This window comes from Centruroides sculpturatus, unplaced genomic scaffold, assembly GCF_000671375.1.
Source record: "Centruroides sculpturatus isolate CEXI.00-Female unplaced genomic scaffold, Cexi_2.0 scaffold795, whole genome shotgun sequence".
Taxonomy (NCBI): Eukaryota; Metazoa; Arthropoda; class Arachnida; order Scorpiones; family Buthidae; genus Centruroides; species Centruroides sculpturatus.
Window position 1 is genome coordinate 363,431 of NW_019385121.1, and position 19,690 is coordinate 383,120.

At 32.1% G+C, this 19,690-nt stretch overlaps 1 protein-coding gene across 2 annotated transcripts in view; it reads right to left on the reverse strand.

Moving 5' to 3' along the window:
* Positions 1-19,690, reverse strand: part of LOC111635047 — a 57,761-nt gene that overhangs the window by 29,141 nt on the left and 8,930 nt on the right. The gene's annotated exons all lie outside the window — the stretch shown is intronic.

The window sequence follows — 19,690 nt, forward strand, 5'->3', positions numbered from 1 at the left end:
CTCATTTTATAACAGTCAGAGTCAAACCATCCTTCTTTAGCTTTACTTTGAATATTTCTTTTATTTTTATTTACACATATGTAGTCATTTAGTATGGTTGTTATTAGATTGTATATTTTTTCATTATTAGTACTCGTTATTACTGGAATGGCAATAAAACGGTTATCAATCTCCCTCCAATATTTTGAAATTTTATATTTTATTTTTGGTCTATTGTTGTATTGGTTGTTGGTTCCTTTTGCTGAAGATAGTCGAAATTTGGTTATTGTGGGAAAGTGATCTGATGCATCCATTAATGTTGCCATAAAATTCGTGCAATAGTCCAGTAGTTTGGAACATATTGTAAGATCAATTGTTGATTTCCCCAAGTGGGTTAAGCATGTATATTCCGCAGGAAAGTCAGGTTTAATATGACCATTCAGTATAAAAAGTTTGTTTTCAGTTATGAAGTCTAGTAATTTTTTTCCTAAATTATTAACCTGTTTATCCTTAGATTTCCGACTATTATAAATTAAATGATTAGGTCCCTTATATTTGGAGTCCATTACCTCACCAATTCTGGAATTGAAATCACCCAATATTATAATATATGGAGTTATATAGTACCATATATCAATAACTTTGAAGATTTCATTAAGAGTATTTAGATCACCGGGTGGCACATAAGTTAACATTATCATCATTGTTTTATTATTCTTATTTAATAATTTATTTTTGGTTATTACGATGAGAAATAATATATAATTCCTAGATTTTTTAACTTGGATTATTTTACAATACTCCCTTTCAATCAATAAACATAGACCACCACTCGGTTGTCCGGGACCTACTGATTTACTTGCCAGTGCAGATTCTATTATAAATTTATTCGAGAAATTTGTACTATATAACTTATCTGATGTTATCCAAGTTTCTGTCATGGCAATCATAACCGGATTATATTTAATATGCAGAGAATTAACAAATGTAGTTTTGTGTTTAAGTCCTTGGCAATTCCAATTTACTATAGCAAAGGAGTGGTTACTCTTGAAATTAAGCGATCTTTGTATATGCCTTTGATTTCTGTTATATCAGCTTCCCAAGTTTATCAAGTTGGAATAAGATAAAAAGGTATCTAAATATACCAGATTTTTCATATTAATATTATAAGTAATTTTGTCAGTTCCTGTTATTAAGATATCATTATGTAATTTGGCTTGTGAATTTTGTTTTTGTATATCATGTAACGCTGGGAGTAAATTTTTGCGTCTTATTCTTGAGCTTTTAGTGAAATCTGGAGATATTTGAGTATCTCTCCAATCTTCAAGCTGATTTTGCATTTTCTTCCGAATAAAAGCAGAAAAGATCTGGTTTCGAAGTTGGTTATTGTTAAAAGTTATTTTTATGGTTATTTTCAGTGGTTTCATTAATTGAACCACATCTAAAATATCATCTTGAACTATTTATTATTATTTGAAGACAATTCGTCCAAGTAGGAATCACCATTTATTACTTTTCTGCATTTTAGACGATACAATTTCGGCGACCGACCTTCCTTTCTAGGCTACTAGCCGCCAAAATTTTTTTAAAAAGTCCTTTAAAAAACACAAAAAAAAACACTTCCAATTAAAAATCTACAAGACAAGATTTTTAATTCCTTTCTAGGCTACTAGCCTAGAAAGGAAGGTCGGTTGCCGAAATTGTATCGTCTAAAATGCAGAAAACTAATAAATAGTGATTCCTACTTGGACGAATTGTCTTCAAATAATAAAAAATAACAAGAACCATCGGACGAAAAAAACTTATGAATTATGACTGTAAAGTATCGTCACCAGGGAGAACCTTTTTGATCTACATTTTCCAGCGCTCACTTGTCTGTGGATAAAAGGCCAAAACACCCCAAAGGGTACAGATGGTAAAAGGGAAGACATTCGAAAACCACCAGTTCCGATTTTAAAAAATTTTTGTATTTTTAATTGGAAGTGTTTTGTGTTTTTTAAAGGACTTTTTAAAAATTTTTGGCGGCTAGTAGCCTAGAAAGGAAGGTCGGTCGCCGAAATTGTATCGTCTAAAATGCAGAAAACTAATAAATGGTGATTCCTACTTGGACGAATTGTCTTCAAATAATAAAAAATTATCTCATCAATTAAAACTTTTATCATATACCCTTACTGAGACTGTTTCTCTTCAATAAAAGGTTGAAATGTAAATAGAAGATCCATACTTCCAATTTACTGCTAGATTTACTGCTTGGTATTAGATAAAATGTATCCACAGAAATATTTCTTGAATTTAAAAAATATATAATATATATTATATATTTTTGTGGTAAAATATATTATATTATATATTATATATTTTTGTGATAAAAAAAAATCATATATATATATGATTTCTTTTTTATCAGATCCATCCACATTATACATTTATATCAGATCTAAATTAAATATAAATATGATATAAATTAAATGTGTCATATTCAGACTACATACAATGTATACTGATTCTGCAATATTTACTTTTCTACTTATTTATGTTTTATTTCTTACACGAAAAATGCTTTAATTTTCCTCAAAATTTTATATATTGAGTTGAAATTTTCTTATAAAGATTCTATTAACCAATATGTTATTCAGCATATTAATTTTTAGATCTTTTAACATTTTTTACTTGTTTACTGGCAGTTATTGTTTTTTGGCACAAAAACAAAAAACGAATAGACTGAATAACAGGTTAACTAATAAAATGTTTATAAGGAAATTCCAACTTTATATACAAGTATACTTTGTTTAACACTGTTTTACTTAATGCAGGATTTGATTAATGCACAAAATTAATTGCAGCAATCCCTTTATATATGTAGCAGAAGTTTTAATTAACGTAACTTTAACAGCTGTCTTTACTTAACATAGATATAGTTTTCTCAACAAATTAGATGTTGGTGAATTCGCTATTTTCATACTGAGGGTGTTTTCCAAAATAAGTAATTAGTTTAATTATGATAGTTGTGAAATTTAACACATTATTGCTAATGTGATATTGTATTCTTTGTTTAGGAGCTTACTTTAAAACTTTACTTCACATTTTGTTTGTGTAAAATCAAATCAAAATGCCTACAGATAAAATGTACACCAAGCACATTATGTATGCTTTTTAGATTTCATAAAGGATGTAACACTAAATACAGTAAAAAAGAAAATACTCATAGTGTATGGGAAAGATGCTCATAAATGTTGAACATGTCAAATGTGGTTTTGAAAGTTTCACTTGTGAAATTTTGAACTAAAGGATACAAAATGTATAGAGCACCCATAAGCTGTTGATAAAGAGAAATTTCAGAAAGAAATTGTTAAAAATCGATGAATGACTTGTGAACTTGCAACAAATCTTTGTGTGTCACTGACATGATGACTGTGTCTCTGTGTATTAAGCGAAAAAAACAAATTTGATTGAGTATAATTTTGTCTGACCAAGGTAGGCAAGCTCTAATCTTTCATTTTATTTTTCAATTAGTTATGCATTTTTATCATAGAAAATTTTCCTTACATATGACAAAATTAAAATAAAAATATTTGTTATTAACCAAACTTTGTTCTAGTGCAGGGGTGGCCAACAGTTTTTGCCCCCGGGCTGGATTGGAAAGAAAACTTTTTCCACGGGCCGAACCAGAAGCTGCCCTAGGAAGATTTTCAGGTAGTGCCAGATCTCATTGTGGTATCACCCTGTAGAGACTAAATTGTACATAGAGATTACAGATATATTTTTCACATTATCATGCTTTATCAACATTCTACGCTGTACTTACGAGATTTGTAATAACTCTAAACGCACAGTGAGTTGTTAACCTTTTTTTTTTTTAGACGTCAGAATTTTTCATCAAGCTATTCGGACTTGAGTAGCTAATATTGAAAGATTGATCGCCGGCCACATAAATCCATTAGATGGGCCATATGTTGGCCATGCCTGTTCTAGCAGATTGTAATTGTTCAGTCAAGTCCCAAGGTACCACTGTATTTGATTAATGCAATTTTGACATACACAGTAGCAGCAGGGAATTAATTAATCACATTAATCAGGAGATACCTGTATATTGAGAAAAATTTACTTACACAAGATTAAATCTAGTGTTTACCTTCAACAAGGTACTTAATCTTGTCTATGGTAAACACTAGATTTAAGTTGGATATCCTCAAGGGTGATTTCACTGCACAAAACTACCATATAATCATATGATTTCTACATGATTTGTACTGCCATATCCACTATACTTCATTTTTAAGCTATCTGATGGAAAAAAAAATAATATCAAACATGGATGATGACAATACAATCATTTTATCAACCTGTTCCTACTTGTTCTTTGTAGGGAAAAAAAGCAAAACATTGATTTATTATTATTTTTTCATCTTTATACTTTCTATCAAAAATTTTAGGAAAATTGTGAACTTCTATTAATTTCTCAACTGCTGTGTTCATCCACCTAGTTATTTTGTAAAATGACATTTAACCATTTGACAACATTTTATTCTGTGATAATTAAGAAAGGGTTCCACATAAATAAATTCAGTTTTCTAACATCTACTACAACATGTGCAGTAGATGTTAGGAAACTGAATTTATTTATGTGTGATATAATTATGTACAAGTTCAAACAATAAATGCCAACTCTACGGCGGTTTACCCTATACTCAATTGTCGGCAGGATAATTACCAAAATATGACACTGACACTCCAAATCACAATACAGTAATACCCCAAACTTATGCGATAGGTGGGACCGAGCGATAACCGCGTAAGTTGAATTCGCGTAAGTCAGAGTATAATTTCGCAATTTGTGTAAAATCCAAGTCAGATGTATGTAAGCTAATAAATGTTCTCATTAATCTTATCGCGTCTTTTGATTCGTTCACGGTTACAAGAAATCACACATAGAGTCTCTCAAGTCTCCGTAGATATAACAAACACAAAATAAATTGTAGCTATGTGTCAATTCCGCGCAACACATACGAACATGTAAGCTGAACAATAGTGTGGGGGGAGTGAGTAATCAAGAGTTGCGTGGCATTCAAACAAAAGACGAATCAATGAGATTTGAAAATCGTGTAACTCCGGGTTCGCGTAAGTCGGGGTAGCATAAGTCAAGGTATTACTGTAAATCAAGAATACCTCTTACAAAAATAATTCCTTATCACTAACCCTTAATACTAACTTACACTAAGAAAGGAAGATTGAAGATAGGGGACAAAAAGTATCAAAGATGTGGACAGGACAAATGTATCCAAGTCATACAAACATGTATCTGTTGTTGTGAGGGACCACATGAAAACTTCTTACACACATTCTTGTTTTCCTTGGGTCCTGAGGGTTTTTACTTGTATCCAAATTGTCAGTCGCTTGTTCAAAACTCACAACTGGTCAAGTTGAATGCCAACTCCAACATACTGACTTCAGCCCATAAATTTAAAAGTTCTGAATGCTTGGGTACTGGATACTGTCATGTCTCTCTCCTTTTGTTGTCCTCTCTCTTCAAGCACAAGCCCAAAAAGTGATCCTCCTTCCCCTACATATGCCCTCAGGTAACCTCATACTCATTGTACTGGTAATTCCAGGAAGTGATCTCACCTCCAAAAAAGAAGAATTAAGGAGATTGGAAAGTTCTAGAAGGTAGAAACAACAAATTTCCACCTTCTAGAACAGGGGAAAATGTAAGAACAAAAAGATAAAAACAGACAATATGGTTTACAGCCTCAATTCATTGCTGATTAGCTAAATCTGATTTGTGTACTGAAAAAGTTCATCTAGCTCAACTGCCTAAATTCATACCTAATTACATGATTTTGATGCTAATTTTTCTAGGATGTGCATGAGTAGTGTTAAAAGCATTCAAATCATGCATCGAAATTGCTCATGTGGATACCCAGCTTTGTAGTTTGGAAACTTAATGTAAATTTTCTGGGCTCTATGTCTGACTCTACTTGTGATTTCATATGCTGGGTCTAACAAAGATATTTGAAACACAGCTAGATTTGTAATTTAACAAGTCTTTTGTAATTTAAAACTGATTCCTCAGCTTGTGTTCTTTATTAAATTTATTGAATTTGCTTCTTATACAGTGGTGCCTCATATAACGTACTTAATCCATTCCAGGTGCACGTCCGTTAAGTGAAACGTCCGTTATACAAAACGCATTTTCCCATAGAAATACATGTTAAAACATATAATTCGTTCCGCAGCATAAAATAACTGTACTGTACCATAAAAAAAAAATGAAAATGGAGCAGTCACCAATTATTCCGGGTAGTCAGATGTTGTGAAGAGGTGGAGGAACACTTTATTCACACATTCATACAGATACAGACTTTTTTTACACATTGCAGCAGGTCTCTTTTTATTGTTTTTTAATCTGAGTCAGAGTCAGGAGAGGCTACTGGGGCTTGCAGGGTCAATTTTTCTTGTTCCATCCTTTGTCTTTTGGCAGCTGGCTCCTTGAAAAGCATGTCCAAGGTGGTCTGTTTCTCTCTCTTCTTCAACACCTGTTGGAAATCACAGGCAAGGGTGTCATTGTAGAGATCATTAATCCTGTTGGCCTCAACTGTGTTTGGATAATGAGTGTTGGTAAACTCCTGAACCTCTCCCCATTTGACAAGGAAGTTTTTGTCAACTTTCACTCCTTCTGATGATTTCTTGCTTTGTTTCAATTGAAATCACCTTTCTGTTTTTTAGAAGCCATGATTTGCACAACACTTGAATAAATGTAAATACCCTGCACTGAGGTGAGGTACTGTACATAATAAACAAGGGAGCAAGCCGAATCCCAACAGGAGCTCTGTACTTCAGATATACTAATAATAAATTCTAATAATACTAATATATTATAAAAATAGCAGATTGTCATTGGCAACGGCAAAAGAGTGGAAACATCATTCGCACTTGTTCGCAGAAAGTCCATTGTTTGCCTAATGTAATGGCCAAACAGAAAGTCCATTGTTTGCAATGTCTGTTATTCGAGGCATATGTTATACGAGGCACCACTGTACTTGTTTTTTGCTTACTTATTATCTTAACTAACTTTTGTTTTATTTCTCTCATTTCATGGAGATGTATAGATGATGAGTCAAAATGTTTGAAAGTACTTGGAATGTAATGTCTTGTCTTGTTTGAGCTCTTCGATAAAGAAAAATATTTCAAAATTGAAAAATATGACTATACAAACTAAGTTTCAATCCTACTGTCTATTTATATCCTTTTCATTCCAGTTCATTTTGAAATAAGTCGAAATAATCCTGGGCATCTATGTACAATTATGCAAATAATTCTAAGCTGCCTGAAAATCCACCAGAGGACTCTCAGCTTAAATGCAATTATATAACATGAATGCTGCGGAAAGAATTATACCAATTTTTAATGTTTGTAGACGTCATAAGAAAGGGTCGACGTCGAGATCATTTTTAATTGTGTGAGGTTTTTTTTTGATTGTATTTGCCTGTTATTTTTAGAAGATTTTTTCTTCAAGTCACCAGCTGTTTTGTGGTTCCTGGACTGGAATGAAAAGGATATAAATAGACAGAAGGATTGAAACTTAGTTTGTATAGTCATATTTTCAAATTTTGAAATAAGTCAAAATAATCCTGGGCTTCTATGTACAATTAAAGAAAAATATGATTAAAGTCCATGTTGTAAGCGTTTGGCAATTTCTTTGTGAAATATTTCTCACTTAAGACGTCTGTGGCTAAATCCAACAGAGGCATTAATCAATGCTAAGATAGAAGATATTATGCTGAAGACTGGAAGATACCTGAGAGATATAGTGGTTGCCACAAATAATTCCTCAAGGCACCAGATAGCATTCCATTATATTTGCATTATGTCCACAGAGCCATGAATTTGCATTAAGAGCTCTGCAAACATAAATTGTTTTTCTTGCTAATTTCACATTCACACATGGATGAAGCTACTTTTTTAGAGATGTGTATGAGAAGACATCCATTGGGAGTTCCTCAAGTTGTTCAGAGAATGTAACTAATCCTTGTCTCCATTTCTTTGAGTATGTATGAAGTTGTGACTACCTTGTTAGGAGTAGCCGGCCTTGTTGCACTATGTTCACCTGACAAAACTTAATTAAGATAAGACTTATCCCAATTAAGTTATCTGGGAATAACAAGAACAGAAGTCAAAATGGTGTTCACATGAAATAAGATTGATTTATATAACATGATATCATTCTTCTAGTTGTTAATTTCAACAGCAGGCACAAACTTAATACTTGCAAAGAGAGATGTGGGAATTATAAAATTAGATTCTTTGCTGCTGCGATTGCTGATATTACATAAAACAAATAGTTGTTCTGTTTGAATTGTCAGAACATCAATTTTTCATGACAGCACTTGAAACAGTCAAAGGAATCAAGTGCTTAAATCTGAATATTTATTCAGATTTAAGCACTTGACTGTTTCAAGTGTTTCATACATTCTTATATGACTTTCCAAATTATGTCCAATCTTCTTTCTTGGTTCAATTTGATGTTTTTACTCATTTTTATATACATATAAAATATTTTGTACAATTAAGTTGTTTTGAATGAAATAAGACAAAGTTATGGAGTTGAAAAGCAATGTATATACAAATAAAATGACATGATTTCTTGCCACAAACCCACTTAAAGAAGGTTAACTTGATTCCAGAAAGATGTTTAAAAAACCTAGTTATTAAAATAGTAGCATAGAATTAGAATAGCTGTTCTACTCTAAAGAGAAAACTTTATTGGGTTCAAAGGCTTAATCAGGGTTAAGTTTCATCATGTAAATATTAAGAAGTTGTGAGTACCCTGTCAGAGATGTTGAGGCTTCTCTTGCTAGTTCTATTTTCAAGATTTCTTTGATTCTGGTCTTCTGAGACTGTAAAGTGAAGGAATATGCAGTAGAAGGCAATGGCAGTGGCATTTTTTTTTTTAATGCTCTTGCCACAGCTGTCCCTCTTCTTAAGACAGTGTAACTGCACCTGCAGCTAAGGTTGAATCTCAATCTTCCTTGATTACAGAGATATCCTATTCCTTAGAATCAGCTAAGTCACAATTGGGGTCTACGTTAAGAAGATAGTGTCTTCTATATCTCTGCCACCTGTCCCCTCTGTTTCTATGAGGGGCATTCCTATGATCAGAGATGGATTCAAGTGTTTGTCTTTGATCTTGAGTATGTCCTCTCCTTTAGATTAAAACATCAAAAAACACCTTAAGTACTTTCTTTAAAGGCTTCTTGTCCACCTCAATATGTAAAACATTATCAAATCCATATAAGTGTAAAAATAATAATAATATGATTGTAACAGAAACAAATATTTCATTTAATGTGAAATCTGTTATTTATTTGATGATAATTTTTCTATCTGAGGTTCATAATAATTAAAGTGGCCTTTAAGATTTTTCATGACAGCTTTTGAACCCCACTTTCACACTATATATGTAAAGTTTGAAATCTATCAAATTTTCTTTATAATTTATAAAAATCTAATACTTTCTAAACATTCAATGCAGATACCTTTAAATCGTCAAGTAGGCTACAGGTTCACCATGACTGGTCTAGACAATCCTCTGAAATTTATTTTCTAGGCAATTTTTTGGAACTGTTGAAGACTCAACAATCCTAGCTAGCAATCCAGGTAATGTTCTCCCAGAAGCATTACCTGGTTCAGGGAATGCATTGAGGTCCTTGCTTTGCTCATAAGCAAGAAGTCCCTTTGACTGTTTTCAGGATTGAATCTCTTGGATCCTTAAAAGACTGGAAATTACTTCATAGAATATTTGGCCCTTCTGGTAAGTGCCTGGTTCTGGCAGTCAGCAGTGTCTTTGTCAAGATGCTTTTTGGTGAATCTCTGGCCTTTTCTGGACTTTATCTAGATCCCCTTTAAAATTCTTAGTGAATGTTCTAACTCAACCATCAGCAATTTCTGAACCTAGTAGAAGGCTACTGGTACTAATTTAGGAATATCACATAATATGTGGTGACTTTCTAAAGGCAATTCTTTCTAATGATTAGATTTATTCAAATCAATCTCTAATACTGCAGGCTGGCTTCTACAATGTTGAGTTGTCATATGATGAAGGACATTGATGTAACTCTAAAACAAGTCCCTTATTTAAGAAGCTTGTCTAACTTAGTATGCTTCATTATCATTCATATGACAAGGATCTGAAAACTTACACTTTAGTAAAAGAATTCAGATATTTCCAAACTTAGATCTCTAATTAAGAGATCTAGTTGGTTGGTGATGATATCAAGAAAGAAATTTTAGTTTCCTATGTCTATCTTCCTTATGAGTCTTCTGGCTTTTCCCAAACTGGCAAGATCAAATCCTTAGTGGAGTGTTCTTTCACTCAGCATGTTTCTTTTGTAATTGGTTGTGACATAACAGTGACATGAATCTTAAGAATGAATCTTAAGAATGAATCTTGTGCTTTGAATTTTCAAATTTATTCTTAAGTTTGACAAGTTGTAATGTTCTCATGAACATTCTAAAATAGAATGTAAAGTAATATAGATCTTTAGCAGATCTATCAAAAGATTGAAAAAGTTTGTCAAAGTTAAATTAAACTTTATGCTATAATACAATGTCACTTCACGCCAACGTTTATTATATGAATTATAACACTTACATGTTGTAGCTTTACAGTAACGCCACAACACGTAAGTGTTATAATTCATAAAACTTTATGCTAATGTTAAATTAAGATTAATTTTTGTGTTAACTTATATGATTTTTAGTGACTCAATGTCATATACAGGGTGATCGGAAAATGTCTGGCCAAAATTTAAAGGGAGTTAGAGGGGACAAATACAAAAACGTTCGCAGTAGAATGCTTGTCCGGAAACGCCATGTGAAGGTGGTAGAGGGCGCTGTGTAGGCCAGTCGAAACAAGCTGGCAATGCAGGAAGCTGTCATTCCCCACTGTGATTTCATACAGTATGCAGTGCTTCTCGAATGCTGAACTAGCAGATATCCATCTGACGTATGGAGCTGCAAATGGAAATGGGAGAGCTGCACAAAGGTTGGGCTTGTTACATTTGTTTGTCTTTTTCCTTTTACCTTTCCACTTTCTTTACTCTCCAGGACTTTCATGCGACATTTCCAGACAAACATTGTACTGCAAATCTTTTTATATTCATCCCCTCTAACCCCCTTTAAATTCTGACCAGACATTTTCCAATCACCCTGTATATATACTTCTATAAAAGTTTTTCCTAATGTTAATTAAATTAAATTAGTAAAAATATGCTATAAAATACTGGTCTTTTATCATATTTAAACTGATATTAATTGTATTTTGTCAGAGAGAAGCCTTTCTGAACAAACTGAAATATGTATTATAACATAAACATTAGTGGCATAGTGAGATTCCTTTATTGTTTTTTTCTGTGCTCTCTTTTGTGGTTCCTATCTTATTATGGTTGAGCCTAGAAACCAGAGAATGACATATAGGATCTCAAAAGATTTGCCTTAGTCCTGGCTTTTGATGAAGTGCAATATTCAGGATAAAAAAGTCCTTAATATTACACTTCATTTCTTTCTAGTTGGTTGGTGACATAACAGTGACAGCCATTCTATCTCTCTGACAGCTCTGGAACTTTTTCCAGAGCTGTCAGAGAGATAGAATGGCTGCTATAAACAGGTTTCCTAGAGAGTTTTGTCTTCAATCAGGCAAAGTACAGAGTAGTTGAGTCAGCTTGTACAGTACAAGCTGGTAGCCTTTCCAATAGGAGTGAAGGCTTTTGTGAATATTCCTTGCAAGATTCACTTGACAGGATTGTTGCTAAAACATGACAGGGTCTCTCACTTCTGCAATGTGGCCCTAAGTTTCTCTGTTCACAATTACTTTCAGTTGCCACTTACAGTAAGATGACCTCTTTGCTATATGCACAAGTGAAGACCCTCTGCACCAAAGGAATGCACAATCTCCAGGATTCACAAACCAACTATGACCTTTGGCAACAAGTGTAAATACATTGAGACTAAACAGAACTGACAGAATCATTACTTGAGATCTTTAAGACCAACAGCTGAAGTATCAGACAGGTTCCTTTTATCTTTGAGGCCACACTGCTCATTCAGTCTGTAGTTATACTTCTTTGTAAGAAAATTTTTAGCTTAATATTAAAAACATATAGTTTTCTTCTTTGGTCTAGTATTTTTGTGTACTAGTTCACTCTAACCTCTTATGGATTTTACACCTTGAGATAGTGCTTGATAAAGCTAGGTGTATCTTCTGGTTATGAAGAAATATTCTTAGCAAATCTTAGGTCTGAAACCTCATGTCTTTCTTTGAATTTATACTGTTTGATTGCCTATACTATCCTACTTTGGTGGCCTCAGTGCTGTCTTATCTATTAGGCACTTTAGGCACAGTGACTAGAGCTTACCAAATTATTTGAATAAAAATTGAGAAAATAGAAGTTATGGGAATTAAATAAGACATTAAATTTTTGCTCAGTCAGTTTATTTTATGAAGACTTTTCTACACTTTTTGTATGCAAAATCTTTAATAATTTCCTCAACTGGCAAATGTTTGATATTTCACTTTCTATGAAAAGTACAGATAAATGTGATAATTTTGTTTGAGACAAATTAGATTTTAAATGATTTTTAATATAACTGAATGTTGAAAAAGATCATTTTCCTTCAGAATTTGATCCTAAAATTGACATGTACAATACTGTACATTCTAAGAGCAATATTTGTATTAGGAATGCTGGATATTAAATTTTGCTCCTTTGCAACAACAATAATTCTTGTACTGTTTTGCAATCCAGAAATAATTTAAAAAGATAAAAGAAAAAGATTATATTTAAAAAATTAAAAAGTTCCCAGGGCCNTTAACTAGTAAATTATAATTAAAATAGATTAAGTATGATTTATTATTTAAAATATAAGAAAATCTCAGAGCAGTAAAGTATAGTCAGTTGTGAAATTAAAAATTGAGAAAATAGAAGTTATAGAAATTAAAATAAAACATTAAATTTTTCCTCAGTTAGTTTATTTTGTGTAGACTAATACACATTTTGTGTTAAAATTTTTAATAATTTCCTTAATTGACAACTGTTTAAATATTTCACTTTCTATGTAAAGTACGGATAAATATGATAATTTTGTTCAAGACAAATCAGATCTTAAATGATTTTTAATATGATTTAATGTTGAAAGATGATTCTCCTTCAGAATTTGATCCTAAGATTGGCATGTACAGAACATTCTAAGAGCAATATTTATATTAGGTAAGCTGGATATTAAATTCTGCTCCTTTTTGCAGCAACAGTAATTCTTGTATTGTTTTGCAATCCAGAGATAATTTAAAAAGATAAAAGAAAAAGATTATATTTAAAAAATTAAAAAGTGCCCAGGGCCTACAGAAAGCTTAAATGTGGCTCTGGCCTCAGATGTTTCTCAAGAATTGTCAGGTAAAGTGGCAGGATTTTCAATGTATAGCATGTCTTACTATTACTGGGATTACATTTACAACCCCAAATGATTTTCTTAAGGTTCTGTTGGGCCTTTCACTCCTTTACTTTTTATTGAAGCTGAAGCAAGGCAAGCCCTTTACAAACTCAATCAGCTTAATTTTTGCAGACATGTCAGTTCACTTCAGAATCTGGTAGTCACTTTTGTAAACATCTGTGCCAACTGAAACTTTCTTACTCAGCATTTTATTGCTCTTGTGACTCTGCAAAGAAGACTTCTCTGCATCTCATTTGTAAGTATATAGCTCTTTATTTGGACAAACTTATTCATCTAAATTCCCCTCCTTAAGCTCTGCTTTTTTCACAGTAATTTTTTACAAAATTGACATACTTAGATGTACTTCCATGATATCCATCTCACTAAGTAAAGTTCAAGAGATTTCCTATGAGAGATGGTTAATAAAGATATTGTTCTGCAAACAAAACAATATCTAGTAAACTAAATGATATATGATCTTGAAATTTGGTACATGCAGAGAAAACACATCTCAGGATTTTTCAGAATCATCAAATTCAAGAAACAGCTATTACATGCAGTGTAATTATGCATGAAAAATCAATGGAAAATTGCAACCTTATGCATACAGCTATATTAAAACATACTACATGCAATCACAGATTAAATAGCTTCTGGTACATTAAATTTGGTTAAAATTCAAAGCTTATTCACTCAACCTGAAGAATGTTTGAATTTACTTCAACTTCATCACCTACAGATCCAAAAATAGTATGTCTTTTTTTAAATGATTCAAGCCATCCATTTTTAAAAGAATTTCCTGATTCTTCAGAACCTGTTTAACCTTGCACATCAGCACTGATCATGTTATGTTCACAATTCTATTTACATCATCATAAAATCATTTCACATCAACTAAATTTCTGAATTTGCCATTGTTTTAAATAATCATTTTTATCCTGAAAAATTATTATTATTAAATTTAGATACAGTAAAACCTGAAAAAGCTGGACCCTGAGTAAGGCAAAAATCTTTCAGAGGATGAAAGTTCAAATTTTCTTAGTAAAACAATTAAATTAGCTTAACAAATGTTGAATTGCAATTTGCCAAAACCTGTGAGATAAGAACAGATTGAAAGAAATTGTGCTTTTGCAACTTAAATATGAGAAAGTGTAAGCAAAAGCTGTAAACACATGTTTTCTGTATTTTTAGATCACTGCAGTGCCATCTATCACAAAATAAATCCTTTTCACTAGGAGGAGTTTGAAAGCAAACTGAATGGCTCAGTCTTTCAATTTTCTTTATTTTGTGTTTGTATATTTTTTTCTAGAGAAATTGAGGATATAGACCAGTGGTGTCAAACTGGCTGACCCCGGTGTGATTTTTCATGGTCCACAGCCAAGATGCTCTGAAATTAAATAAAACCACTTACAGCTCAAGATTAACTGATAAACATCTATCTGCCATAATGAAGATTGTTCTCAGTCTTTGAATACAGATATTGGAAAACTAGGAGGAAGAAGATAGCACTGGCAAGTTTCCAGTGAAAACAATTAATTTTAGTTGTTTAAATATGTACATTAAATAAAATAAATGTTTAAATAAAAGCAATATTATAGCAACTATATATTGTTGAGTTGAATTCACTGAATTATAGAATGTGTTTTAATTGCCCTATCTATATTCCTGCATTCTCACTTCAAATTATAATTTTAAGAAAACTTGTAAATGTGATGTGGCCTGCATGAATTTTACCAGTTGCATTAATGGCCTGTTGTTTAAATGAGTTTGACATACCTGATATAGATTTTCACAAAATTATGGACTTGCAAACTAAAGATGACAACAATAGCAAGGTTGCAGCAAAAGTTTTCAATGCAAAAATGTAAATGTCAAATGTTTAATGCTGCCTTCCTGTAAGCCTAGAAGTTTGACAATGCCTTTGGAACGTCAAGCATGATTCCACTGATGTTCCAATGGCATTGTCAAACTTCTAGGTTTACAAGGAAGGCGGTGCTGAATGTCCGATGTTCACATTTTCAACTTGAAAACTTTGGCCAGAACCTTGCTATTGAAGAGGATGATGATATTAGAGTAGTCTAAGCTTTTAAATCAAATACAAGTTTTCAACTTTAAGAACTGAATGAATGTGGAAAAAGCTAAAGAGACCAAGAATTTTTTTGTAAGACTTAGAAATTTAAATTTTAATGGAGTTATTAAGAAACAAGTACGCAAATGACATTAGATTGTTTCATTAAAAACTGAACTTTGCCTATTACTTTTAAGTAAAATCTTTACAATATATAAAGACATCTCTAATATCAAATGAACAGCCAGATTTCTTTATTGGGCTATTAAGGCTAAATAATTACTAAATAATTTGCCAGAAAGTAGGAAGTTAGGCTGCAATCTCTTGTTAAATTTAATAATTATAAATAAATAAATTAAATTTCATTTTACAATATTCTGGAAGAAAAGATTGGTCCCAAATGAGACTCAAATCCACAAATCCTGCTTACCATGCAGATATATTGCCAACTACACTACCAATATCTCTATCTGATCTTTGCTTCTAGATAAATTAATTATGATATAACCATATTGGTCATACACAGCACTGACTGAAAATGACTTAGCACCCATAACCCTCCATGGAAAACAAGTTATCAGAATGTCGGAATGTATACAGTTTTAGGTTTGTTTGTTTATATAATTTGACGAAGTATATTGTATGTACTAGAATGAAAAAGACATTTTCACTCTCCGTATAAAATGTAAATTAGAATTAGCCTGTTTCTTCAAACTTTCACTCAATGGCCGAGTAAATCTACAGTAATGTTACTTTCTACAGTCATAATTTTATGGAAGTCTGAGAGGAAATTATTCATTTCTTCTAAAATTACATAAAGAAGATTTTCAATGTGTGTTTCTCTGAAATTTTATTTAAATATGATGAGGTGACTTTAAATGTGATGTACATTATGCCTTCTGAGGCAATTCAGACTGTATTACCTTGGTTTATATCCATTTCCATTTTGACTACTTTGTTTTTAATAACCCTCCATGGCTTTAACCTTAGTATGATATATATATATAATAAATATAACCAACCAAAAAATTACTTCAAATATAAAACAAATAGCCAAATTTCTTTACCAGGCTATCAAGGCTAAATAATTACTAAGGAGGTAGTTAGACCGTCATCTCTTGTTACTACTTATTCCTGCCAAATTACTTAGTAATTATTTAGCCTTAATTTGATATTTGTTTGTTTGATATTGAAAGTAACTATTGAGTTGGTTATATTTATCAGACATCTCTAATAAGTGTGTTTTGAATAAACACATGTAAATCATAAAAATAACTTATTTTTCATTAAATTCTATAAAAGTATAAACAGGGGTGCACAACCTGCGGCCCGCGGGCCACATACAGCCCCCTATCAATGTTTATGCGGCCCGCGGACGGTACAGGCCAAATCCCTTCTTTCGAAGTTTCTAAGTGTAGAACTTTTTCCCTTTCACAAAGTCATTAGCACCCAACTGTTTTATGACTTTCCCTGAGGTGAGAAATGGGGGATTGTTCTATAAATAAGTCTATTTTTAGCTAACACTTTCTGCTTTAGATATCGAATATTTTAAAATGATGTTAGAACGTCATTTCCGATGTTATCGGGAAGTTTCTATTTTGGCGGGAAATCTTCAATTTTATGCTTCGGAAAACTTGCCTATTCGTCTAAATAGCGTCAAATAACAAAAATAAGTGAAAATAGCGCTGAAAAACCATGAAAATAACGATTTTTTAGCATTTGTTTACATTCTAGATTCTGATTGGTATAGTCGAATTTGAATCAATCTTTTCTGAAAAGACGCTTATTCGTCAACCTAATGTCATTCAAACTAGAAAAAAACTAACCAGAGTTCAAAAAGGAATGTACAAAAAGCTATAAAACCAATAATTTACAACAATATCTCTCCATAGACAAAGAATAGAAAAAAAATTTTTCACATCAAATTTATTATTATTAAGTTGGACCAAGAAAATTAATACTGTAGTTGGAATAGAGTCATTACGACTAAAAGGAAGCCATTTGCATTAAAATATTTTGGATTTAATAATTATTACAAACCGCGTCAAGCCATAAACTTGTCAACAAAGAGGGTTGTAAAATGATTCCGTGTAGCTAGAAAGCTGCGGTTTTTTTTGTTTGAAAGAAAACAGATATATTTAGGTTATTTAAGTAGTAAATTAATTGGAACTTTTTATTTACTTTTATTTTTACATTCTTTTTTTCGTAAATTTAAAATTAAATTATTATTTTTAATTTTTATTTTATTTGAAATTTAACAGTCGTAAACTGTGATATATTTAGGACAAAAAAAAAAAAAAAAACAGATTGATTCTAGCGCCAATTTGAAACGAGATATCGCAATTTTAATAATTATATTTAAAATATTCAGATTTTCCACTGCACTGTGTTAATCACTTTTGATTCATTTCTGAACACGGGGGTAAAACTGACGGGCCATAAATATAATTTAGGTAAGAATGGTAACCACATTTATGATGGATTAGTGTCCTGCACCTGGCATGTTGACGATCTGACTCACAAATTCTGAGAAATGGTGGAGACGCCCGGACAGGGGTCGAACGAATTAAGACCTGCCTGGCCACGTGTGCGTAATAGTCTTCTGTCCCCGCCTCTTTAGTCTTTGGTCAGAGTGGATACAGAACAAAGCACGTGGTAGTCTAGCTTGCCTTATCTCAAACATGATTTGTTGCGGGCCTCAGAATTTTCGGCACAATGAGACATTGTTTTGCAGAGTGAACAGTATGGCGCCGGGCATTAAACGCAAGGTCAATCGCGAGAATCATCAGTTTCAAGAAGTGGAAGTGTGGACTAACAAGTACTGTTTTGTGCAACAGAACAACAGCATTATTTGCCTTTTGTGCAATGGAACAATAGCAGTGCCAAAAGAATTCAACCTGAAGCGACATCATGAAAGCCAACACAAGGATTTCCTTCTGCAAGGTACGGAACGCAAACGGAAAATCGAATCGTTACGACGATCACTAATCAGCCAACAAAATGTGTTCAAGAAACAATCTGGAGAATTGGATGCGGCTGTTGAAGCCAGCCTAGAAATATCTGCTTTAATAGCCAAGAATGGGAAACCTTTCACAGATGGCGATATGATAAAAAAGTGTCTTATCATCGCAAGTGAGATGTGTCCTGAGAAGACAGTGTTTTCAAACAATCAGTCTTAATCACATGACGATACAACAAAGAATCTCGCAAATTGCATCAGACATCGCATTATTCACTTGGAGGTCCGGCCCCCAGTCAATAAACTTAATCCTAATTTGGCCCTTCTTCAAAAAAGGTTGTGCATCCCTGATATAAAAAACATTTTCTGAGAATTTGTATAGGCAATAATAGAAAAGTGGTAAGACTATATACTGTCAGTAGTAGAAAAACCTCTGAGACATGAAAAATCAAGATAGTGCCATCAAGTTCTAGCTTTTACAGATTTTACTGTACAAACTTTTCTACAGCTCATTTCACAAATCTTGGTTGGGCTATAAAAATGCACAATACCAGTTTATTTACTTAGTAAAGGGAATGGATTGTTGACAAATCTTTGGCAAGATCACTATGCATTACCAAAAAGGAATTCTTGAGCTTTTTAAAACTTCTAGAGCTTCAACCAAGTACTGCACATCACTTGGCCAAAATATGTGAAACAATCTGTATGTCTAAAATATTTTGAATTTGGAATCTACTTACATTCATTAACAACAATGCTTCTTTTGAGTTTTTTTTTAAACTTAACAGCTTTCACATTTTATTTTCTAAATTAAAACAGTTTTATTTCATCATTAACATAAATAAATTTTAGATACCTGAAAATCTTTTGTAAGATAATTTCAAACAAAGATTTAAAAATATTTTTATAATTGAAATTAAAATTTTCAACAATGCCTACTGCCATGCATAAAAATAGATAAAAATTCAACAAAACAGTAGGTAAAAATAATTATAGTATATTCTGATCGTAAAATAAAATAAATACTGTATTGAAATAACGCCTTCATTTGAATACAATTAATTTTATTTTATTTTTAACTTTGATACTTTTTGTGAATTATTCAAAATTGATCTGAACACAACAGAGGAATGAATTTCAAGAATTAGTGTGTTTAAAGATAGCATACACATTAAAAAACACATTATGATTTTATTCAATTA